The 9,583-nt window shown below is 37.8% G+C and overlaps 1 pseudogene; it reads left to right on the top strand.

Annotated features, from left to right (window-relative positions):
- Positions 1-868: 868 nt before the first annotated feature.
- On the top strand, positions 869-8,961 carry LOC133765282 (methyltransferase-like 26; annotated as a pseudogene).
- The last annotated feature ends 622 nt before the right edge of the window (positions 8,962-9,583 follow it).

A 9,583-nucleotide genomic window follows, 5' to 3' on the forward strand; every position in this document is an offset into this window, starting at 1 on the left:
TCTCCTACATAGTATGTATTCATTCAGTAATATTACATTTTTATTTAAAAATGTCATTTTTATGATTATTTTAAGACAATCTATAAACCAATAGAGAAATTGTTGTTGTTCTCATTTTAGTCATTTTTTAAAATAAATTTGGAAAAGGCAAAAATATGCTTTTGTTTTCTGTAGTTAGGAAAAGTACAGATAAATCTTTTCTAAATACGTATGGCTTTTTTGCTGTTGTTCTGTGAAATTCACCTTTGTCATTTCTTCAGTAGTTTTTTCTGTCATTCTATTCAAATTATTTTGTCCTCAGAAGTAAACAGGACTATTCATCTATTAGCTTCAAGATTTTCATATGAAATTAAACATCAGGATGTGCAGTAATTAGAAATCACCTCACCCAGGAAAATGAGATAATGACAGAGTCCTTGAAATCAGTGGAGGTGAAAGCTGCATGTTTAGAGCCCATTTGTATAAACCTGAGAGAGGGTTCTGATTAGAGATATTGTATGAATGGCACTACAATTAAAACCTATGTTTAATCTAGAAAAGCATTTATTTTAAGCTCTGTGATTTTAGGATTGCATCTTGTAAGCAAAAGAATCTCACAAAGAATACAATGCCCTTTCTTTCAATAAACCTTGAATGCAACCACTTCAGGGTAATACTTCATATCAGTGAAGTGTATATCAATCTAAATTGATTATAATCTATATTGACCACTGTATATTAATATAGCTACTGATGTTATATATATATGTATATGTATATATACATATATATATATATATATATATATATATATAAATGAGTTGGAAGGGACTGATATAAAGACTTGTATTCAATGTGAGTCATTTAAAAGGGAAAAAAAGAAGTTAAGATGGACCATACTGTCATAGCCAATGGACTAAAGATACAAAGCCTGAAACTACAGATGTACAAGCAAATGTTGGTAAATATTTTAGATATATGGTCTGGAATGTCCTTTCTTAGCATATTACCAAGAGCAAAACTAGTCAGGAAGCAATTATGAACTCAATTAACATGAGGGAACTTTTCATTGCAAAAAAATCACACAGAGCAATATATAAGAAAAAAAATTCTGGAAACCTAATTGTCATTAATAGTACTATCCATGACAGAAATTGTGAGCAATGCTGGATTCAAGACAGCGCATCTAGGAACATTATAAACAAGATTTCATGGGTCTTTATTCTACTTTCTTAATATGAAAATCATTCATTCATGAAACTTTCCTAATGCTTTATCATAATTACCCACTAGTAACTTGAAAACATTTCTTATATTTATACCTATGTTTCTGTTTTCTCTCTATCTGCAGTGGAGGCAGAAAGAAAGAGTCTGATTATCTTTGCTGCTATCATCCATTTTTGACAGTAGCCCACCCTGAAATCCTAACTGTGGACTCCTAGACCAGGCAGGCAGATTTCCATATGAAGAAGCTCTACCACATGAATGACTATGGGAACTGGAGTTCAACACAATAAGAGAGGCAAACATTTGGTTAATTTTAACTTTTTTTTTTATTTGACAGGTAGAGATACAGATAGTGAGGAGACAGAGAGAAAGGTCTTCCTTCCATTGGTTCACCCCGCAAATGGCCGCTACAGCCAACGTTGCGCCATTCTGAAGCCAGGAGCCTGGTGCTTCTTCCTGGTCTCCCATGTGAGTGCAGGAGCCCAAGCACCTGGGCCATCCTCCACTGCCCTCCTGGGCCACAGCAGAGAGCTGGACTGGAAGAGGAGCAACCGGGTCTAGAACCCGGTGTCCATAGTTAATTTTAACTTTTAAAAGGGTAACTTTTAGAATTCTCGGAATGTGTCAAACAAGAGCTTATGATAAAAAATAAGATAACTTACTGAACTGAAAATAATGTGGCTAACAATGTGTGGGAAGGTGATGTAGGACAAAAATATTCTCAGGAAATTAACAACTCCAAATAGTAATCAAATCAAATTTAGAAATAACACATAACTGGTCTAATACTACAGAAATTAAATCAGAAAACTAAGATAACTTGTAATCCACTCATAGAATTTGTAGGAAATAAATGAATAAAAATCATAGATGAGACAACATTTAAAGTGATCACAATTAATGGAGCAGAAATAGTAAATTAGTACAAATTTTAATAAATAGTGATATTAAATTTTACAAAATCATATAAATGCCAATGACTTCTTGAGATATCTCAAAATAGATAATAATAAACCACTATCATTCAATTTGACAGGTTGGTTTGCTGCTTTAGTTTGCAAACAGAACATAGCATAAAATAGTCTAGAAGCACCTAGACAGAATTACCCACCAGCCAAAACCAACTGATAACAAAATTTATTATTTAGGAATATACCAAGGGGGCCAGTGCTGTGGTGAAGCAGGTTAAAGCCCTGGCCTAAAGCACCAGCATCCCATATGGGCACTGGTTCGAGACCCAGCTGTTCCACTTCCAATCCAGCTCTCTGATATGGTCTGTAAAGCAGTACAAGATGTCCCAAGTCCTTGGGCCCCTGCACCCACCTGGGAGACCTGGAAGAAGCTCCTGGCTCCTGGCTTTGGATTGGTGCAGCTTGGCCATTGCGGCCATCTGGAGAGTGAACCAGCAGATGGAAGACCTTTCTCTCTGTCTCTACCTCTTCCTGTAACTCTGTCTTTCAAATAAATAAAATAAATCTTTTAAAAAAAGGAATATACCAAAATCTTATATTTTTCTAAACCCTCAAAGAAATGTTAGACTCAATAATTTCACACAATCACAGGAAGACATTAACACTTTCAAACATGAAAGTTTAAAATTCAAATCAGGGTAGGCCTTTGCCTTAATGGATAAGATGGTGCATAGAATATCTGTGTCAAGTATGGGAGTGTCTGGCTTCATATCAAACTCTGCTCTGGATTCCAGCTTCCTTCTATTGTGCACCCTGGGAGGCATCAGGTAATGGTTAAAGAATTTAGGTCTCTGCCACTCACACAGGAGCCTTAGACTGCTTTCTTGGTTTTTGCATTCTGCCTTGAATAACCCTGGCTATCATGGGCATTTGGGGACTGAATCAGTGAATGAGAGGTCTCTATCTGCCTCTCTCTGTATCTCTGCCTTTCTTTTTTCTTTTTTTTCTTTTATTTAGTAAATATAAATGTCCAAAGTACAGTTTATGGATTACAATGGCTTTCCCCACCCCCCATAACTTCCCTCCCACTCGTACTCCTCCCATCTCCCCCTCCCTCTCCCATTCCATTCACATCAAGATTCATTTTCAATTGTCTTCATATATAGAAGATCGATGTAGTATACATTAAGTAAAGATTTCATCAGTTTGCACCCACACAGAACATAAAGTGTAAAATACTGTTTGAGTACTAGTTATAGCATTAATTCACATTGGACAACACACTAAGGACAGAGATCCCACATGAGGAGTAAATACACAGTGACTCCTGTTGTTGACTTAACAATTTGACACTCTTGTTTATGGTGTCAGAAATCTCCCTAGGCTCTTGTCATGAATTTCCAAGGTTGTGGAAGTCTTTTGAGTTCGCCGACTCTGATCTTATTTAGACAAGGTCAAAGTCAAAGTGGAAGTTCTCTCCTCCCTTCAAAGAAAAGTACCTCCTTCTTTAATGGCCCCATTCTTTCTATTGGGATCTCACTCACACAGATCTTTCATTTAGTTTTTTTTTTTTTTTTTCCCAGAGTGTCTTGGCTTTCCATGCCTAAAATACTGTCATGGGCTCTTCAGCCAGATCTGAATGCCTTAAGGGCTGATTCTGAGGCCAGAGTGCTGTTTAGGACATCTGCCATTCTACGAGTCCAACATTTAGGTCCAACATATGCATCTCAAAGTCATCCCAATAATCTTCCAGGGGCAGCCCAGTATTTGCATCCTGCCCTGCTCCCTGATAACCTGCCATGTGGGGATTCCCACCCTTTCTGCCTGATAACCTTCCAGGTGCAGCCCAGTATGTGCACTTCAAACATCCTACCAATCTTCCAGGGGGTCCCGCCCATCCTTCCTCCTGTCTGATAACTTCAGGGGGAAAACTCAGATAGGAGTTTTTCTATTTATATCCAAAAAGTCATTTGTCCAGGAAGAGCCAAGGTGGCAAGGCAAGGCCCATCCCCTTAAAAACCCCTGGCCTCAACCAGACTGTGCACTCAGCACTCTGCCTCTATGATGAGCCACCCACCTGGCCTGGTCAGGTGTACACTCAACCAGGTAACCTCACTCTTCCCCCAGTCTGAGCGACTGGGCACTCTCTCTCAGGTCCTGTCTGGAGAAGTGCCCATCCGTTCTTACAGATGTCCCTTCTCTAATAAACTTTGCTGTTTTACTTTCCACTACTCTCTGTCTCACGCCTGAATTCTTTCTTTCGTGAAGACAAGAACCCTGCCATTCACCAGTAACAAAATGAGATTACTTCAAATTGAGAAGCCTCTGTACTGCAAAAGAAACACTCAGGTAAGTGAAGAGGCTACCAACAAAATGGGAGAAATTATTTGCAAACAATGCAACTGATAAAGGATTAATAACCAGAATATATAAAGAGATAAAGAAATTCCACAACAACAAAATGAAAAACCCAGTTAAGAAACCAGCCAAGGGCTTAAATAGACATTTTTCAAAAGAGGAAATCCAAATGGCCAATAGGTACATGAAAAACATGCTCTGGATCACTAGCCATCAGGGAAATGCAATTGAAAACCACCTCAACCCAGTTTGAATGGATTTCATATAGAAATCAACAAACAACAAATGCTGGAGAGGATGTGAGGAAAAAGGTACCTTAATCCACTGTTGGTGGGAATTTAAACTGGTAAAGCCACTATGGAAATCAGTTTGGAGATACCTCAGAAATATGAATATGACCCAGCCATCCCACTCCTGGGAATTTACCAAAAGGGAATGAAACCAGCGAACAAAAGATTTATCTGCACCTCCATGTTTAATGCAGTTCAATTCACAATAGTTAAGGCATGGAATCAACCTGAATGCCCATAAACTGAATTGGATAAAGATATTATGGGATATGTACTCTATAGAATACTACACAGTAATAAAAATGAAATCCAGTCATTTGCAACAAAATAGATGAAAATACAAACATCATACTTAGTGAAATAACCAGTCCCAAAGGTCCGAATACCATATGTTCTCCCTGATCTGTGATAACTAATAAAGCACTTAAATGAAAATCTGTACAAGTGAAATTGACACTTTGAGAAGCAATGACTTGGACAGCCCTTGTCTTGACTGTGGAGAATGGGACCGGGAATGGGAGAGGAAGAAGGAGGTGGGGTGGCAGTGGGGGTAGGAGACAGTAGGATGGGAAAAAATCACTATATTCCTTAAGTTGTACTTGTGAAATTTGTACTCATTAAATAAATTATTTCTTTGATGAAAAATAAATTTTAAAAAAGCAAGTACCAGCTTTTATACAGATATTACTCTTGGAAAATCTTCTGCACATCTCTTAACTGTGGTGATGAGCTGCTTCTGGATTTGTTCATTTGTAGGAAAGACAAAATCCTATTTCTGTGGGTATTTGCAATCAGATTTCTGTTTACTTATGCTCAAAGCAGTCTCAGCTGTCAACAACACCAGATCTTTCTTCATTCTCAAAAGGAAAAATATCAAATTAGCATATAGAATTTAGCAATTAGCACAGTCATAAGATGACCATGAACCACATTTAACACATTATGTATAATTCTCAATTTTTTTCTAGAAATTAACAAAAGGAAAGGACAGAAAGAAACTATAATCCACAATATAAAAAATACTAAAATATGAGACATAGAAATAAAACAAAATGACAAAGCAAAGAAGAAAGACAAATGATCAACAGATGTATGAGACATGCTGAACATCACTAGCCACCAGAAAAATGCAAATCAAAACCATAATGAGAAACCACTTCACCCCTGTCAGAATGGCTATTATACAAAATACAGACAGTAGCAAATGCTGGCAAGGATATAGAAAAAGGGGATCCCTATGCACTGTTGGTGGGAGTATAAGTGCAGCCACTATGGAGAACAGTATTGAGGCTTCTTAAAAACTAGAAGTAGACTTACTGTATCACCCAACAATCCCCTACTGGGTATATACTCAGAAGACAAGAGCACATTATATCAAAGAGATATCTTCACACCAGGTTTATAGCAGCATTGTTCACAATAGCAAAAAAAGAGAATCAACCAAAGTGTGCAATACCAGATAAGTAGATAAAAATAATGACACACACACACACACACACGTAATGCAATACCATTCAACTATTAAAAAAGAATGGATCTTTAACATTTACATCAAAATGATGCGATTGGAGGACATCATGCTAAGTGAAATGAGCCAAATATAGGAAGACAAATAAAGCATATTCTCCCTTATATGTGGGAGCTAAAATTAAAAACGGAAAAAAAAAATCAAAAAACTATACAGAAAAACAGAACGAGGGTTGACTGTGTTTATTAGTATTACTGCAAATATAATTCTGTCAAATTTAATTTTATATATTTGCCAAAATAATGTTTAAGGGTAATATGTTACTACGCCTTTAATGATCTATAATAAAGTTTGCTGAATATGAATAATATGATCCTTTTAGATTATTGTTTATAAACATTGACTATATTTACACTGAAATATGATCTTTTTATTTATTTTAATTTTTAATTAGTTTTTAACGGATGCTTTGTAGACATAATTCTAAGAACATAATATTTCCTTCCTCCCTCTTTCCCCCTCTTTTATTTTTTACTTGTTGAATTCTTTATGTAGTGGAACATTAAACCTTTTACTATATTGTAAGTTAAAAATATTATCTCAAAACCTAAGAAAAAAAGAGAGAAAAGAAAGAAGGAAGGGAGAGGAGGGGAGGGGAGGGAGAAGAAGGAAGAAGGAGGGAGGAAGGAAGGAAGGAAGGAAGGAAGGAAGGAAGGAAGGAAAGAAGAAAGGAAGGAAGGAAAGAAGAAAGGAAGGAAGGAAGGGAAGGATCATATTATTAGAATCATGCTTATTTATTAATTACATTGAGTCTGTTCCCTTTGTATTGATATCACATTAACATGAGAATTGATAAGAGGTTTGTTGAAGTAATGTATCATGCATTTGCTGTGACTATCAGAATTTGATGTATTACTAAATTCCTTAAAAATAAAAGCATTTTAAAAATGGACCTCTGTTGGAGTTCAAGATCAATATATCTATTATTTTCACAATGTTAAGCAATGACAAATTGCAAGTAACTGACTGAGACGATTTCAACAGAGAAATTCAAACGAAAAGATTCAAGATTAGCTATAACAATAAACAATTAAAAATGAAGCGTATTTCAAGGAAAAAGCATTAAAAAGAATACACTGTTTTCATTTAAAAAATGACCAAACTGCAGGACTTTTCGTGCATATTTATATTAGTAATTCTTAGAAATACAGTAACATACACTAATAAATCAAAATAAATTTTTATATAAAGTCTTCTCCTTGCATAAAAATGTAGATTACATACAAAATTAAAAGAAAAATAATCTTTGTTTTGGCTTAATCTCACTGCCATAAACCAAATGAAGATTCATCATATATGTACAGTACACTTAATAAGGCTAAATAGGAAAGATAGTTCTTATTTTTAAAACATCACTTACTTTTATTTATTTTAATTTTATTTGAAAGAAAGACAGGACTAGGACATGATTTCATCTACTGGTTCACTCCTCACATACTCCCAACTGTCAGGTTGGGAACTCCATGGGTTTCTCCCATGTGGATTACAGAACTAAAGTACCTGGGCCATCATTTGCTGCCTCCCACAGTGGGCATCAGCAGGAAGTTAGATTGTAAGTGGAAAACGGCCAGATTGGAACCAGGGATGATGGTACTCCAAGTGGCAACTTAACTGCTGGACAAAACACCCACCCCAAACAATTGGTTGTGGAGAAATTAATCATAAACTTCACTGAGTAGAGAGTGTATCAACAACATCTCCTTTAAAAATGTTTTATAACTACAGATTGATAAAATATAAATAACATACTTATTTGAATATTAAGTGACATTCCTTTAAAAACATTCTTCATTTAGGAAATAGTACTTAAAGTTAGTGATTATTATTGAAAATGAGAACACTTTCAAAAGTTTATGATATAGCTACACTATTTGTGGCATCCAATAATATAAAATGTCTTCATTTAAAAATGAAATTAATTAAAAATTAAATGAAATTTTAAAAATATTAGAAAGTCAAAGAAAGAAAAATGGAAAACAAAGGCAAGTTAAACAAAATCTTTATAAATTATAGAAACAAGGAGCCATCCTGCGCTTGCTGCTCCAGTACGCAGACCCGGCCTAGCGCGGCGTCCGCGTGCTGGAGGTGTCCTCGGGCTGGGGACCAGCACGCCGCCCACATCGCGCGGGCCTTCCCCTAGCCGAGTGGCAGCCGTCCAACGTGGACCAGCGCTGTGTGGACAGCATCTCCGCCACCACGCGAGACCAAGGACTGCGCAACGTGAAGGCCCCACTGTACCTGGACGTGACCTGGGACTGGGAGCAGTGGGGCGGGATCCGGCCGCAGTCCCTGGACCTGCCGCTCTGCATCAACCCGACGCACATCAGCCCCCTGCGCTGCACCCAGGGGCTCTTCAGGGCCGCTGGCCACCTGCTCAAGCCCCGGGCTCTGCTCATCACCTACGGCCCCTTCGCTGTCAACGGCAAGATCTCCCCCCAGAGCAACGTGGATTTTGACCTGAGGCTCAGATGCAGGAACCCGGAGTGGGGGCTGCAGGACACGGCCCTCCTGGAGGACCTGGGCCAGGCCAGCGGTCTCTCCTGGAGAAGATGGTGGACATGCCGGCCAACAACAAGTGCCTGATCTTCCGGAAAGCGTGACCCCTCCCGCCCCCCACCCCAGGTCCCTGCTGAGGCTCTGCGGGGCCCCCACGCAGGTCTCCAGACCCCGCCCCCCTGGGCTCCACCTCGTTGGGCTTGCGGCGGCACCTGCCTCGGAATAAAGTCTCTCTGGCTGCCAAAAAAAACAAAAAAAACAAAAACAAAAACAAAAACCTCCACAGAATAAATAAGCAAATCCTTGTATTGTCTCTTTAGAGGGTTAATAGATACATCAAATAAGAATGCATGAAGCTCTCATAAATTTAATTAACTCAAATTAAATCATCAATGAGAAATATATGTTACTGATGATAAACCACAAAAATGTATAGCATATTGCAATGCTTAAAGATCTTTCCAAAATAAAGCAAGAGCCATGATATTATAATTTAACTTTATAAAGTTATGAATGCACAGGTGTTTTTGCTGCTGGTATTTTGGGTCATTGTAACCAGTGCACTGCTGAGCAAGATCTTCCAGAATATGGGGAATTTTTTAATATTTATTTATTTGAAAGGCAGAGTGTCACAGAAAGGGAGTGAGAGAGAGAAGGCAGGAAGGCAGAGAGAGAGAGAAAAAAGAAGAGAAAGAAAAAGAGAATGAAAGAAAAAGAGATTGAGAAAGATCTTCCACCTGCTTTTTATTTTCCAAATGGTCCCAATAGCCGGGTCTGGGACAGGCCAAAGCCAG

The sequence above is a fragment of the Lepus europaeus genome, chromosome 8 (genome assembly GCF_033115175.1).
Source record: "Lepus europaeus isolate LE1 chromosome 8, mLepTim1.pri, whole genome shotgun sequence".
In the NCBI taxonomy this organism is placed as follows: domain Eukaryota; kingdom Metazoa; phylum Chordata; class Mammalia; order Lagomorpha; family Leporidae; genus Lepus; species Lepus europaeus.